This window comes from Lissotriton helveticus, chromosome 12, assembly GCF_964261635.1.
Source record: "Lissotriton helveticus chromosome 12, aLisHel1.1, whole genome shotgun sequence".
Classification (NCBI taxonomy): domain Eukaryota; kingdom Metazoa; phylum Chordata; class Amphibia; order Caudata; family Salamandridae; genus Lissotriton; species Lissotriton helveticus.
In genome coordinates this window covers 126,865,412-126,882,219 of record NC_136073.1, presented here as the reverse complement: position 1 = coordinate 126,882,219, position 16,808 = coordinate 126,865,412, and the positions used below count along the sequence as shown (strand labels likewise).

General features: G+C 45.4%; 1 non-coding gene across 1 annotated transcript; it reads right to left on the bottom strand.

Moving 5' to 3' along the window:
* Window positions 1-3,446: 3,446 nt before the first annotated feature.
* TRNAW-CCA (transfer RNA tryptophan (anticodon CCA)) lies at window positions 3,447-3,518 on the bottom strand. The gene has a single exon. It is a non-coding gene; the product is annotated as a tRNA-Trp (tRNA).
* Window positions 3,519-16,808: the final 13,290 nt, after the last annotated feature.

Here is a 16,808-nt window from a genome sequence, read left to right as displayed (position 1 = left end):
GTCAATAAAGATGTCATACGACTTGCTCGTTAGCACATTCTTTTACTAAAGTTCTCTGTGAAATCAAAACAATGGCCGCACGGTTTTTCCAGGTTGTCATAGGTTTGATTTGTTATGAGAACTCCGTATGCCTTATCAGGGGCTGGAGGAATATCGCTTGTCTAATTAGATCGCAAGCGTTATGACCTAATCAGATAACACGTTCCTGTGCCGTAGTGTGACTGCGTCAGATAACGGTATCTGCATCATGGGGGTTTTTCTTCCTCATGGGCTGACTACTAGTTAACTTGTTGGTTTGTCTAACTAGAATAGGGCAGGAATAGGGGGATTGATTCAGAACCTATAGGAATACATGACAATCTCTTGGGCCCTTTCCAAGGTTTTGACCTCATGCACTTGGGATAGTCTACACTATTGCTGTAGAGGGATTCTTCCCGGGGGTATATGCTGATTAGTTCAGAGGGGGAACTCCTGGGTTCAGCTTATTATCCCTTATGGCGGGGGTCGTAAGTTAACTGTTATAGGCAAGCTATTATTGTTGGTAGCAGGGTCTAAGCAGTCTCCGGCTTCCAGGGGGCATGGGTTATCAGCTGTTAACCTTGTAACCCTGTATTTAAATACAAGTCCACCACTCAAGTTACACTTTTTGCACCGAGTACTTAAAATAGCCCTCTGTACTTTGCTTGAGGATAGTTGCTCAAGCGTACACAAAGCACAGTTTTCAGTTGTATTTTGTGAACGGCATTTCAGCAGAAGATGTACATTACTGGGTGTAGTCTGCTGATGCTTTGTGCGAAGGTGTGTGGTGGGTCTCAGTGTCATGCGCTGGTTCTACTATTGTTGATTAGGGAACGTTATCAGCAGGGGAGGCCCCCTCATCTCTTGGGCACTTTCCACGGGTATGACCTCTAGAACCTGGGATAATCTACACTATTGCTGTAGAGGGGTTTGTTCCTTGGGGTATTTGCTGACTAGTTTCAGTGGGGCTTTTGGTGTCAGTGGGCGTGTCATGTTGCAGGTCGGGATCTTAAAGGGGCACTTGGTTTCTGTCCCAGCAATCCCTTTGTGGTGGTCGTAAGTCATTCTTACAGACAAGCTATCTTCAGGTAGCATGGCCTAAGCTGCTTCCAGACTAAACCCGAGAGGGCAGGTGATGCCTGCTGGTAATACCTGTTCAATCCTGTATTGGCATATGCAAAGACATCACCCAAGTTATATAGTATAATATGTATCTATCCCCTTAATGCGCCTGTGCTCTTTTGAATATAGCTGCACAAGCTCGTCGTAAGCCTCTTTCGCTATGTTATGCGGAGAACGGCGTTACAGCAGTAGTTGTAACTTAGCTGGGTATAGCCTGCTGACGCTTGTTGTGAAGGGTGTGGTTGAGTTTCAGGGCATGTGCTGGAACGCCTATCGTTCGATACGAAGCGCCTTCAGCAGTAAGGGCCCCTCCTCATCGCTTTGTCATTTACCTGGAAGTATGACTTTATGTATCCGGGATGGTTCACTAGCGTTGTAGAGGAATAAAGAGACCCGGGGTATCTGCAGATTAGTGGCAGAGGGGCCTGGGTTTCTTCGGGCATGTAATGTTCTTGTCAGGATCAGGTCTCTTCGAGGTGGAAAGGGTCCACCGCTCACCTGTTGTTTGGGTCTTGTTCCTTTGGACTGACAAAATGCTTGACGGAGCAAGGGTTGCAGGTTTCCCTAAGAAGCGAAGTGGTGGGGGGCCCGGACGGCGACGGTGGCCGCCGGCCGGGCTGTGGCGGAGTTACAGGGCAATCCGGAAGCAGAGAGGTGCAACAATGTACTTCAGCGGGCACATAGGGGTGCCAGAGCCTAACCTGGAACCTCATGGGAGGTCCAGGAACTCGTGTCGGCGCTCCAGTAGTCCTTCGGGCGGTTGTGGGCCTGTGCAACCGGGGGTTTGCCTAGATACGCCCCGCAAGGGGCGTGTGTAATTTTATTACCATAATGGTGCAGCAGTTAGGTGGTTCGCCACTGTGCTGATTGGCTCAACAGGCGGGCAGGTGGCGAGAATGCGGCCTGCCCTTGGATCGTCCGTAAGATAACCCACCGTGATTACATAATGTTGTATGTAATAATAAACCTGCAGCAAATTTTTCCCAATCTTAACACTTGTGTCTGTGTGTTATTTGCGGGATATTGTATATGTTGGGGCGGGGGGTCCTGTGGCCCTGAAGTGACTATGTGCCTGCCCGAGGCCACCCTGTGGCCATCAGGAGGGCGGGCCCTTAGTCGCGGAGGGCTGCCCCCGTCCCGTAATATGGTCAGCCACTCCCCCCCAGGGCAGGCGTTGCCCGGTGGTATGTGGGCGGGTCAGGTGATGCGCGTCCGGGGCGGCAGGCAGGGAGAGGGGGGTATATCTCTCCCCCTCGCCATTGCTCAGGCCTCTTTGCCGCTCCGGACGTCGCGCGCTCTACGTCGGGGACACTCTTTTCCCTCCCTACCTCTAACCCAGAGTGTCAGCTTGGTGGAGGCGCTCATAAGGGAGTTTTTAATGTGTTCCTTTTTCGTTGCAGGCGGAGTTACAGGGCGATCCGGAAGCAGAGTGGTGCAACAATGTACTTCAGCGGGCACATAGGGGTGCCAGAGCCTAACCTGGAACCTCATGGGAGGTCCAGGAACTCGTGTCGGCGCCCCAGTAGTCCTTCAGGCGGTTGTGGGCCTGTGCAACCGGGGGTTTGCCTAGATACGCCCCGCAAGGGGCGTGTGTAATTTTATTACCATAATGGTGCAGCAGTTGGGTGGTTCGCCACTGTGCTGATTGGCTCAACAGGCGGGCAGGTGGCGAGAATGCGGCCTGCCCTTGGATCGTCCGTAAGATAACCCACCGTGATTACATAATGTTGTATGTAATAATAAACCTGCAGCAAATTTTTCCCAATCTTAACACTTGTGTCTGTGTGTTATTTGCGGGATATTGTATATGTTGGGGCGGGGGGTCCTGTGGCCCTGAAGTGACTATAACAAGCCGTGTCGGGTGGAGTAAGGCTGTAGTATTTCCGGTTAAGCCATACGAGCCACTATGCCTTATGTAACCCCCAAGGCGTCTGTATTCACCCTCACGCACTACTACTGTACTTATATACAAATCTTCAATAAAATACTTTGAAATTACAGAATTGTGACATTACTACTCACGTCACGAAGCGGACAGCACTCACCATTTTTGTTACTTAATGCATGTAAAACACGCATTTTAAAAAAAAAGAAAATGGAAGATATGAGCGGAAACGTGTAAAGGCAGCATAACTGATGCACGACGGCTTTTAAATACCCATAGCAACTTATGAGGAGCAGGTTTGTTCCGCTTAAATCCATTTATGTTTACATAAAACGAGCGTTTTTAAAAGCAATAACTTATTTGATTTAGAAAGTTGTCTCTACTCCCATTTGTCAATTTTAAGTGTAAAAGCATATGTGTGTGACCTCGACGTGATTTGAACACGCAACTTTCTGATCTGGAGTCAGACGCGCTGCCGTTGCGCCACGAAGTCAGCTGTGTCAAATACTGAAGAATGATTGACAGGTAAATATCGACGTCTGTTTAGGAATGCTTCTGAGATATCAATTTGTTGCTTTTCCGACGAGCTTGAGGAAATAAGGGTTTGAGATGAATGAAGTTATTTTGTTAGTGGGACCCTCAGTCAAGGGTTTTTACCGTAGAAATGTACAAATGAGTGAATACATCAGGCTGCCCAGAGCGACTCCTTCCGGCTACAAGGCTAATTCAAGCTCCTGCGTTGTATGCACCCCAACCTTTCCTGTCACCCCTAAACTTACTTTTCTGCTGGCGCTGCTGCTTTATGGTCCGGTCAAGTGTGACATAGACTGTGAAAAAGAAGCATTTCTTCCATCATCACCAGATCAAACAATGTCACGCAGATCAGCTGAGATCCCATCAGCTCACGGTTAGACCTTGCAGCCCCTCCCCCGGGGCCATCACTGGGAGGAGCTGTGTTTTGGGATCACCCTTTCCCCACAATTAGAGTGTCACGCATGAGTTCAAGCGGCGAGATGGGTCTGGAGTGAACTGTGTCCATGGGCATCCGCAGAAATGTTTCCAGGGGGTGCTAACCTGGCAAATGAAGGGGCGTGGCTAATGTTAATCAAAAGGGGCGGGGCTAAAATGGCAGACAATCAGGCCAAGCTGAGAAAAGAAAGTGGTGAATTCTGCACTTGAAACTGGACAACAATTACAGCACACATAAACCCTAAAATTACCCCCCTGGTCCCTTAAAACTCATACAATCCCTAATCCCTAAATTAGCCCCATGGCTCCCCATAACCCATACCCACCCTGACCCCTAAAATTGTCTCCCTGGCACCCCAAAACCCATACCTGCCCTGAACCCAAAAATGTCCCCCCTTGCACCCCAAAACCCATACCCTCCCTGAACCCTAAAATTACCCCCCCTGGTACTCCAAAACCCATACCCACCATGAGCCCTAAAATTATCCCCCTGGCACCCAAAACCCGTACCCACCCTGAACCCTAAAATTACCCCTGCCCCCCAAAACCATATCCTCCCTGAACCCTAAAATTATCCCCCTGGCCCCTTAAAACCCATACCCGCCCAGAACCATAAAATACCCCGCTGGTACCCCAAAACCCATACCCTCCCTGAACCCTACAATTTCCCCCCTAGCACTCAAAAACCCATACCCACACTGAACCCTAAAATTACCCCCTGGTACACTAACACCCGCCTAAAACCCTAAAATTACCCCTGGCAACCCAAAACCCATACCCACCAGGAACCCTAAAATTACCCCCTGGTACCCCAAAACCCAAACCCACCATGAACCCTATTATCATTCCCCTGGCACCCTAAAACCCATACCCACCCTGAACCCTAAAATTACCCCTGCCCCCCCAAAACTCATACCCACCCTAAACCCTAAAATTACACCCCTGGCCACTTGAAACCCATACCCGCACTGCACCCTAAAATTACCCCCCTTGTACCCCAACACCCATACCCACCCTGAACCCTAAAATTATCCCCCTGGCACTTCAAAACCCATACCCACACTGAACCCTAAAATTACCCCCTGGACCCCAAAACCCATACCCACCCGGAACCCTAAAATTACCCCCTGGCACCCCAATCCACCCTGAACCCTAAAATTACTCCTTGGCACCCTAAAACACACACCCCACCTGAACCCTAAAGTTACCCCCTGGCACCCCAAAAGCTGAACAATAAGAGCTTACACTACATTTGCATATTCGGAAGGGACTATCCTTGACGTTTCCATGCATGTAAGTCTAGAACACTGTTCACTTAGAGTAACCGAGATATGCACCCAGTAGGCAATGCTGATGCTGTAGAATGCATTAAAGTTACTTAAAAACTGCTGCCTGCTCTTCTGATACTAATCAGTGGAGTCGGGCTGATCAGGAGCACTGTCGTCCTGGCATCCAGCCCCTCCTGAAGGTCTCACTATGTAGATAGGTGTGGGTCAAATGTCTCCTGGTTTCTCTTTGCCAGGGCCTCCTCTACTTCTTCGTCGGTGCCCTTGGATGCAAAAAGAGACAAATCTATGGCACTGTTCACCATTCATCTAGTGAGCAGCGCCGTGGATGTGTATTCCATACACGTGCACAGACAGCAGGGGGAAAGGGATGGCAGTGCAGGTGACGCTTTACCTTTGTAAAGTAATTCCTGCTGGCATCATAGCCCAGAGTTTGATGTCTGTGCACCTGTACAGTATACACATCTATACAAGTGCACAGACAGCAAACCCTGGGCTATGATGCCAGCAGAAATTCCTATACAAAAGAAAAGCATCACCTGCACTGGCCATCCCTTTCCCCCTGCTGTGCACATCTTCCAACTCCCACCCCATGCTCATATTCACAACACATCAAGTGCTTAGGTGAAATCCCTGCCTTCAGGCAAGGCTATCACCTTGGTGGCACCAGGCTAAAAGAAAACAAAGGGTGGGGGCAGGGAGGGTCTCTGAAACCGTTTATAGGCGGGCTGGCTCGGGCTGGTTCTTGGCCTCTCAGAAGGGGTCATAAAAATCACATTCTCTGATGCTTAGCATTCAACCATGGCTCGATCTTAGCACCTGGTGGTGGCTCAGATCAAAGTAGGCGCTTTACAAGCGTAATATGCTACACGGAAAAAATACAGAAACACAACATCCGGGAATAATAATAAGGACCCATTGCAACGTCCTCTGCGACCCGGGGGACCCGGCCCATTTAAAGCCCTGGCTGAGGGGTCACTTCAATGTGAGATGAAGATCGGCAACAAAAGGGCCCCAACATGCCGAAGATTTCTTGAGAAATCCCTGTTCTGGAATGGGGGCTGAGCAGGACGTTTGTGGCGGGGAAGGAGGCTCATGGTTCCTGCGCGGCTTGTAGCGTATTTTTTCCCTGCTAGTGGAGGTGCGTGCTTCAGTTATGTTTCTGGGCTTAAGTCCTGTCCAGATCTGCGCATCCGAGCATTTCACATTGTAAGTACCATGGATGCGTTGGTGAATGCTTTGCAGACACGTTCGGGTGAACTCTGAAATTTTGGTGACGTCATGTGTGTACGCTGCGCCCCGAAGTGAACTCACAAGTTAATGTAGGGTGACCAACTGACATGGTCGCAAATTCAGGATGGTAAGTGTAAAAATTCAGGACAAAGGGTCAAAATTCAGGACGAAAATTCAGGACAAAAATTCAGGACAGGTGGTCAAAATTCAGGGCAAATCTTCGGAACAAAAGGTACGTTTTACAGACACATCAGAGGAAGTTGCGCAATAGTATAAAAGTAAGTAAATTGACAACCACTTAAGTACAAGTCAAAATAAGTTTACATTAGGTTGAGACAATCGTGCACTTCACGTTTTTTTGGTATGCGCAACGCTTTGAGCAACAGTGCAGCTCTTTTTGAGGTATTTCATATGATAATAATCTATTTATATGGTTACCCGCCTGGGTTAGCCAGTCTGATATTTTGTTTACAACTCATGGTCTTGAGCGGACATGTATGGTGAGAAAAGTGCTCAGGAAGGTCTGCTCGGATAGACTTTGTTACTAGCATCTCATATCTGAGTGCCATTGTGAGATGTAATGTAGCACGCAGAGGTGAACCAAAGGGAGGATTGCTGTGATGAACCCTCTACAGGGAAAGCATTATGGGTGTTTAAGCAAATGGAACGCATGCTCCGCAAGATCTTCCGATGGATCCCGACCGAAACAAGGAAGACGGTCACCCAGGCACTCGTCACCAGCCGACTGGACTACGGAAACACCCTCTACGCCGGAACCACAGCCAAGCTACAGAAAAGACTCCAACGCATCCAGAACGCCTCCGCCCGACTCATCCTGGACATCCCCCGACGCAGCCACATCTCCGGCCACCTGAGGGACCTGCACTGGCTCCCCGTCAGCAAGAGGATCACGTTCAGGCTCCTCACCCACGCACACAAATCTCTCCACGACCTGGGCCCGAAGTACCTCAACGACCGCCTGACCTTCTACACGCCCACCCACCAGCTACGTTCTACAAGCCTCGCCCTCGCCGCCGTACCACGCATCCGAAGAGCCACCGCCGGAGGCAGATCCTTCTCCTACCTGGCGGCCAAGACATGGAACTCCCTCCCCATCCACCTTCGGCTGACCCAGGACCATCTCGCCTTCAGGAGACAACTCAAGACCTGGCTGTTTGAGCAATAGCAGACCCCTTCCCCCAAGCGCCTTGAGACCCTTCCGGGTGAGTAGTGCGCTATACAAATGTTATGATTGATTGATTGAAAATATGGAATCTGACTTTGACTTTGCTAGTGCAGAGAGTTGCACTAGCTGACGGAAGTCACAAAGGTGCTTTTCCCTGCAGCTTTTATAAAGAACGCACTGTCAATAGACTATTACATAGTTTATTTTTGACACCTTGCCTATTGTTACAAACACAATATACATCTCAAGAACAGCTTATGGTACTCTGAGGCTCTCCCTAAAACCTTAAACCTAAAACAAAGCAAACATTTACAATTACTAGTGTAACATTCAAGTAGCAGTTGGGTGTCACTCAAAATGTCGTATGCATGATGAATGGATCCCACACATAAGCACACAGCAAATACAGAACAGTAATACATAGGCAAGGGAGTAGCCAGAAAAGTGAAATACCTCCCACTTTGTACTAAAGCTCTTATGGCACCAAGAAAGCCAAATAAGTCATCACAACCCTGCCCAGAAGAGCTCTCTTGCCTAGGGATCTAGCCATTCATCCTTCCATCAAACCCCTGACATCCACCATTTCAAATGTACTTTATGTTATTTATTAATTTTTCCATCCACCATTCAGTCTTTCACCATTCATTCTGTCCTTCCATCTGTGTTCCCATCCATATCCAAACCTTTTCAATCATTTGCAAACCTATCCAACGTCTATTCTTCCATCCATCATTTCACTTATCCATCCCTCCATCCACCCTTTCACCCAATCCATCCATCATCCATCCACCCTTTCACCGAATCCATCCATTCACTCCTCCATCCACTCCTTCATCCAACCACTTACCCTTTCACCCATCCAGCCACCCTTTCACTTATCCATCCATCCACTCTTCCACCCATCCATCTATTCAGTCATCCATCCATCCATTCATTCACCCTTTCACTTTTTAATTCATTATTCCATCCATCCTTTCTCTCATCCATCCACCCATTCACTCGCCCATCATCCACCCTTTCACTCATCAATCCATCCTTTTACTGATCTATCTTTCATAATTGGTGGTGTGAAGGGTGGGAACCCCCAGGACAGCACACACATGTGCACATTACTGTTCTTTCACATCCCCTACCTTTCCAATCCCAATCCAGGTGAACATGGCACAGAACATGAGGCGTTGCAAAATACAGTGAAGACAGCTTGTGTTGCATCTCATAAAATCAAGGCTTCAGCTGTAATGAACTTACCACAATCACCCTCTGGGCACACACCAATCCCGGTACCTTGGAGATGAGATTGCAATGTTTCTCAGGGACTCTGGGAATCGACTGCGGTATTGAAATGCAACCTTCGAGGTTGCAGGACAGCAGTGGAGACCGCGCTGCTCCTCCTTTACAGTACCTTGAAAGTGAACCTAGTTGATCTCCTTCATACCCCGAATTTCGGCGCTCACACACCAGTATTGTGCATGCCTGCAGGAGTGCGAGCTCTTCAAAGGCTCGTCACGATCAGCTGGATCGGCCCACACACTTAGACATAAAGATCAGGTTGTTAGCAAGGTGCTTTCTCAGCTCACACTGACCATTGTCATTCTGTATGAGATAATCAGCCACAGACAGAATGACAATGGGCGGGAGGGGTTGCGAGGAGGAGTGCAAGGCCCCCCCCCCTGAGGAAGTTGAGGCCTCTGGCAGGGCACAGCTCTGCTCCCTGCAGGTCCTAGAATTATAGACAAACGGCGTCCGTAAAAGCATGGGCGTCTGCAGGGGGGGCCCCTCCTTGCCCCCCCTGCGGACGCCCATGACTGTGTCTGTGGGCATCACTCTGCTGTGCCACTGAGAGCCCTGAAACAGCGGCCGGCAATGCTGCCCCCAAACCCCTGTGCACAGGGGTACCTCGTGGAGTCGGTACTCGCACTATGCAAATGCCCTGAACTTTTCAATCATGTACAACTCTTCTGTTGTATGAAGGGCGTGGCCCCAGGAGCATCACAAAGGTATCTATCAACAGTGCAGCAGGTGCAGTGGCACCGGGGTCGTTGGGTTTGAGAGGCCCACCACACCCCAACTACGGTTCTCATTTACTACTTGGCTAGAGGCATGGGTGCAATCCCTTGATTGTGTGAGGTCACCTGGTACCCTCACTGCACTAGTGGCCAAGACCTTCATTGCAAGCGATTGTGCTAATGTGTAAATCAGGGGAGGAAGAGGTGCAAGGACCTGGATTTTCACAATTCATAAAAAGAATTAATAAAAAAGAATTTAGATGGTTGCGATTGGTGGTGACCAAAAGCGAAACACGAATTTCACCCATTACAAATATATCTCTGGCAGATTGAATTTGCCACCATGCACATTTTTATTCAACTATTGTTATATATTTTTACTTGTTTTGTGCGGTTTGTGCCATGAATCAATCACCAACCATCAACAAAAAATGGAAATAGTTAATAAAAATGGAGAAAACAAAACAGAATGGCACATATTTCTTAAAAAACAAAGACAAATCCCCAATGCCTGGTAAAAATATAAATAAATAAAGAAGGCAGATGATGCAAATATAGTAAGGAGCACGCTGTTCGATGTGTAGGTCTTACAAATAACCGCTGAGCAAAAATTACCTGAAAACACTTTGGAGAACAGATGAGGCAACGTGAGTCGAGAAATGAAAATCATCCCCAGCCCTTGAAAGAGAGGGAAGCGGCTGTAGGGCCACTATCAGCTTGAAGTGTCAAGGTCTGGGTGGACACCCCAGGGGGCCATGGGGAGGATGGAGTGGGATCTCCCTTCTCTAGTGCAGGCCGCCTGGGCTTGTGATAAATATTCTGTTGGCGCTGAACCTGGAGGCGGCCATGTTCTTTGTGCAGAATAGGGTCACCAGCCCAGGTGACGTCTACAGAGGCCTGGTGGGTCTCAAGCTCGAGGGCAGTGTATGTTTCTATTCACCAGTCTCCAGACATCTGACCCTGGGTTCTGCAGTTCTACAGAGTGGTCAAGTGGCGCCAAGGCAGGTGCGGCACCAACACTCAGTCCTAGTTTTTATCCAGCAGCACTTTGAACGCTAAGACTTCTTGGCTCATGGTGTTAATGCGAACAATGAAAGTAGAAAGCCCAGAATGAAACCTAAGGTACTTTAAAAACCCTGAAGGGGGTAAAGGTGTGGCAGAAGGAGGGGTCTTTGTGTCACTCAAATGCAAAATTCTGCCCATCTATAGCAAGATTCCATATGCATTCTCCTCATATTTTTCATATTTCATGTTGCCATCCTCACATTCTATGCGAAAAAACACCACTGGGTACGGGCTCCCAAGCAGCAAGGCCAAGCCACAGCCTAAAGTAATATAATCACCAACATGCCAATGCTGCCATCAATATTTCACCATCAACTTGGTTACCTCACTTTCGATTAGAACATAAAGTGAGAGGGTCTCATTTCTTGAATAAATCTAGGTTTTTATTTCCTTTTTTTTAACTTCATAGGATTATTTGTTCATCTTTTTGTGAAAAACATTTGTCCAATTCAAATACAATACATAACATACAAAAAATTCCCCGTCATGGCGTCCTTTGGAAAAGGTAACCAAACGCCGACCTCTTTAGCTATCCTTTAAAACTTTGAGTGAATATTTTAAAAAAACACGCATGAATTTTGGTTGCCCCCACAGTGATCCCGCCAAGACATCTACCACATTAAAGAATTGGGAAGCCCAAAAGAATTGAAATAGGTAAGAGAACACTCTCAAACTCAGCTCAGAAAACAGAGCCCCGATGAATGATAAATAAACTCACACACGCATTGTTTACTTGCAGGGTGTTACACTGAAATCAAGGGACAGTGGTGAGTGATTCCAACTAAGTCAGGTCGAAGATTTTGTGATGTGGTGTACGGTTCAGAGTTGAACTAAGTAATGTCTTTTAATGTCATTCAGGTTGTCCAGCGTCGTCATATAGATCTTACAATTAATGATGATACACGAATGAGGTACGATGTTTACGGTGGCTGTTGAGCTACACAGTGGGTTCTGATATGGTAGAAAACTCATTCCTAATTAAGGTTTCCCCCTTCTTTATCCCACAGTTTGGTCCTGATGAGAACTCGAGATTAAAAAGAGTTCGAAACGCGTAGACCGGATGTTCATTATGCCATAAGAATATTGTTTAAAACATAAGACTCTGTACAAACAAACTGAAAAATACATGAATTACATATCTATGGCAGCATTGTAATTACAGTGCATGATTTTTTTCTGATTTATTGTAAATAGTGTGTTGGTTTTGCTGAGTGTATGAGAGTGTATGCAAGTGGTTCACACATAAGTGGTTGGATGAATGAGAGAAGAAAAGGGAGTGTTTTAATATACTAAAATGTTTTCAAAAATTTTTTGTATGTTATTTATTGTATTTGAATTGGACAAATGTTTTTCACAAAAAGATGAACAAATAATCCTATGAAGTTAAAAAAAAGGAAATAAAAACCTAGATTTATTCAAGGAAATGAGACCCTCTCACTTTATGTTCTAATCGAAAGTGAGGTAACCAAGTTGATGGTGAAATATTGATGGCAGCATTGGCATGTTGGTGATTATATTACTTTAGGCTGTGGCTTGGCCTTGCTGCTTGGGAGCCCGTACCCAGTGGTGTTTTTTCGCATTTATAGCAGGCGGTGGCCTGTGTGGTAGCCCTCAGTGGATACTTTTTGAATAATTGTTTGGGTTGAAAGATCCGAGATCCTCAAGGGAGGATCAGGAAAGTTGTCCTCCGTCGGTATAAGTGAATGTTTGGTCAGTTTTTTTTTTTAAAACTCATTAGTGTGATTCAACATACTGCAGAATATGTCAGATAAAGAGACCTTTGCCTATAGCGAAGATCATATACAGAAACTACTAGCGGCTCCACCGCTGTTCGCATCAGCCTCGTTAAGTGTAAATGCCCAAAATCAAAACGAAACGGACAAATTACTAAGACTCCGGAAAAAGCAAATACGGACAGACCTACACGGACACTTCCTGCTTCAGCATTTAAGAGCAGGCACGATTCCGGGGGGACTACAAGTGAAAAATATTCCAGTCATCTTCACAGAGGACCCAATTTATAAGAAGGGTTATAGTTTCATAGAAACTAAGTGCAGCAGAGATCTCATGGTCCTAACAATAGAAACCGCACAAAGACTCTCCAAGGTCCAATTAGAAGAGATAGATACCCTAATATCCAGCATTTCCACAAACCAGCTAATAACGGATGCCAAATCATTGCTTGAAAAAGTAGAGAAAGAAATCGGTGAGTTTAAGGACTACACTATTAACCAAAAAACAAGTCAATTTGAGAAGGACCACATTTTTTTAAATTTGGATAAAGTCTATCCCTATCTTCAATCCGACTTCTATACACGCCCAGAATCAAGGAAGTACTTACAAGACTACCAAGGAAGATCAGGAAACAAATTCATCACATTTTCAGATACTTCCTCATCGGGAAGTGGAAGCGAGGGAGACAATAGTGATACCCGTGGCAATAATAGCCGAAGAGGTTCATTTCGCCAAAACCAACAAGGCACGAACAATTTTTTAGGAAGAGGACAGTCCAAACCCAGAGGCAGAGTGAGAACAAATCAACCCTGGGAAATGTCAACTCGACGTCAAAATTACAAGAACTGACGAAACCCTCTCTGATATTTAACCTCTCCGATAGAATCCTCACAGAACAAGAAGAAAGTGTCCTTCAAAAAGGACTATCTTTCGTTCCAACCAAAAAAACTGATTTTGTGAAACTCAAAACCGAAACGATAGAGTTTTTTAGGAAAATTAGGTTAAAAACCTTCTTCATAGAAAACCCAATGGACCAAGGAATTGAAACTACGGGCCTCAGGAATAAATCCACATTCTGCCCCCCCAATTACAAAGTACCCAAGGAAGTGATAACCTTTGAAAGAACAATACTGTCCGCAATCTCTGAGATGGAAAAAGAAAAAAGATGGCTTAAACATAACATAACTAAATCAGAATCAATGGCCCTGACCACCCTAAAAAATGACACGTCGGTGATTATCAAGCAAGCTGACCAAGGCGGGTCCATTGTCATCTGGGACCGCCAACTTTACATGGATGAGGTCAACAAACAACTAAATGATGCGAATTGCTATCGCAGGATAAATAAAGACCCCACACTGGATTTAAAAAATGAACTGTTCTCCATCATAGATGATGCATCCGTATTGGGCTTTCTGGGCAAAAAAGAAACAGAATATCTAAAGATCAAGCATCCAAGAACTCCTTTGTTCTACATTTTGCCTAAAGTTCACAAAAACGAAAAAACGCCCCCAGGCCGCCCCATAGTGTCGGGGTGCGAGTCACTAATGGAGCCAATATCCAAATTTGTGGACTTCTTTTTAAAGCCCTTCCTACTCAATGTCAAATCATATATCCGTGACACAATGCACTTTATTAACAAATTGAGTGAGATCCAATTTGATAAGAATAACCACTGGATGGTAACGATGGATATAACATCGTTATACACACAAATACCACAGGATGAAGGGCTAGGAGTTCTCAGACAGCTATTAGACACCAGAGACAAACCACAAAAAATACCAACGGATTTCATCATCAAGCTAGCCACGTTCTCATTGAAACGGAACTACTTTAATTTCGATGGAACTTTCTATTTCCAAACAGGAGGTGTGGCTATGGGTTGCCCCTTTGCCCCAGAATTGGCAATACTGTATATGTCAGCCTATGAAGAGAAATTTGTGTATGAGAATAATCCTTTCTTCCATTGGATAAATAATTGGAACCGCTTCATCGATGATATTTTCTTTGTGTGGACTGGACCAGAAGAGGAACTAATCAATTTCCACAATTGGTTAAATAACAGGACCCAAGAGATAAAATTCAGCCTGAATCATTCCAAGACCAAAATGCCTTTCCTGGATGTCGAAATCTATCCCTCGCAAGATGGAGGACTAATTACCACCCTTTACAAAAAAGACACGGATCTGAACAAATCATTGCATTTCCAAAGTAATCACCCGCGGAGCCTCAAGGAAAACCTTCCCTACGGACAATTTTTAAGAATCCGTAGAAATTGCCACCAAAAAGAAGAATTCATGAAACATTCGGATAAATTGATAACAAACTTGATGGAGCGTGGTTACCCAAAAAAACTACTGAAAAGAGGCAGAAAAAGAGCATGGTGGACCCCAAGGGAGTGTCTCCTGGAAAAGAAAAACAAACAAAAAATGAACCAGATGGATTTAGTTAGCACATATTGCCCAAATTCAAACAAACTAAAAAAAGTGATTAAAAGCAATTGGCACTTAATCAAAAATTTAAATGAGGAATTCACGAATGTCCCCCTATTTGCGTTTCAAAAGAAGCCAGTATAGCGAACAAACTGGTAAGAGCAGCAATCCCCACAAAAGAACAAGCCACTCTAAGAAACATGTTGGGTTTTCCGCCAATCCAAGGACATCACAAATGTGGAAGCTGCAATTGTTGTGCAACTACAGATGAAGGAATTGTTTTTAAACATAGAACAATTTCATGGAGACACGAAACATTCACCAACTGCAAGTCACGGTATGTAATCTATGGAATAACATGTCCATGCGACCTACTATACGTAGGTAAAACCAATCAGGAAATTAAAATAAGAATTCAACAACACCGATCTAGAATTAAAAGGAAGGTACCCAATGCTCCCTTAGTTCAACATTGGCAGCTTAAAAATCACACTGAAACTGATCTACGCTGGACTGTCATTGCTAAGGTGGAGAATGACAAGAGAGGAGGAGATTTGGACGCAAAATTATCCCGCTATGAAGCAATGATGATAGTGAGATTCAATTCTGCAATGGAAGGATTGAATGAAATTTCGGAAATGTACAAATTGTAATCATGACGACAATAATTTAAATTTTTTTAATTTAATTAAGGACAGAACATTTCTACTTTAAGCCCGTACACACTGAAAAACATCCCATGTTATAACGTTTCATGACTTAGTAAAGACAATACTCCAAAAGAAAAAAACAGGGCCATTGAAAAACACGAGCGCCACCACTTTCAAACATGGGGCGGGTGTTTTGAAGCAGAAAGAGACGGGTTTGCAGAGGTAGCGCTTTCCGGAATTAGTATATACTGCCAGAGCGCATGCGCACTTGACCGCACGACGGACAGCGCATCTACAGATCCCAAGGAGCCGGCGTTTGAACAACAAACCAGAAGATTAAGGTAAACTTTTAGCAACGAAGCTCGGCTTTAAAATTACCGAACGAGCAAACAGACGTGCAACATATTGCACCGCGGACCTGACAAACACGCAATGTTTTGTCCTTGCAGGTCTTCAAGTCGGTTCCCCGTCATGGCGTCCTTTGGAAAAGGTAACCAAACGCCGACCTCTTTAGCTATCCTTTAAAACTTTGAGTGAATATTTAAAAAAAACACGCATGAATTTTGGTTGCCCCCACAGTGATCCCGCCAAGACATCTACCACATTAAAGAATTGGGAAGCCCAAAAGAATTGAAATAGGTAAGAGAACACTCTCAAACTCAGCTCAGAAAACAGAGCCCCGATGAATGATAAATAAACTCACACACGCATTGTTTACTTGCAGGGTGTTACACTGAAATCAAGGGACAGTGGTGAGTGATTCCAACTAAGTCAGGTCGAAGATTTTGTGATGTGGTGTACGGTTCAGAGTTGAACTAAGTAATGTCTTTTAATGTCATTCAGGTTGTCCAGCGTCGTCATATAGATCTTACAATTAATGATGATACACGAATGAGGTAAGATGTTTACGGTGGCTGTTGAGCTACACAGTGGTTTCTGATATGGTAGAAAACTCATTCCTAATTAAGGTTTCCCCCTTCTTTATCCCACAGTTTGGTCCTGATGAGAACTCGAGATTAAAAAGAGTTCGAAACGCGTAGACCGGATGTTCATTATGCCATAAGAATATTGTTTAAAACATAAGACTCTGTACAAACAAACTGAAAAATACATGAATTACATATCTATGGCAGCATTGTAATTACAGTGCATGATTTTTTTCTGATTTATTGTAAATAGTGTGTTGGTTTTGCTGAGTGTATGAGAGTGTATGCAAGTG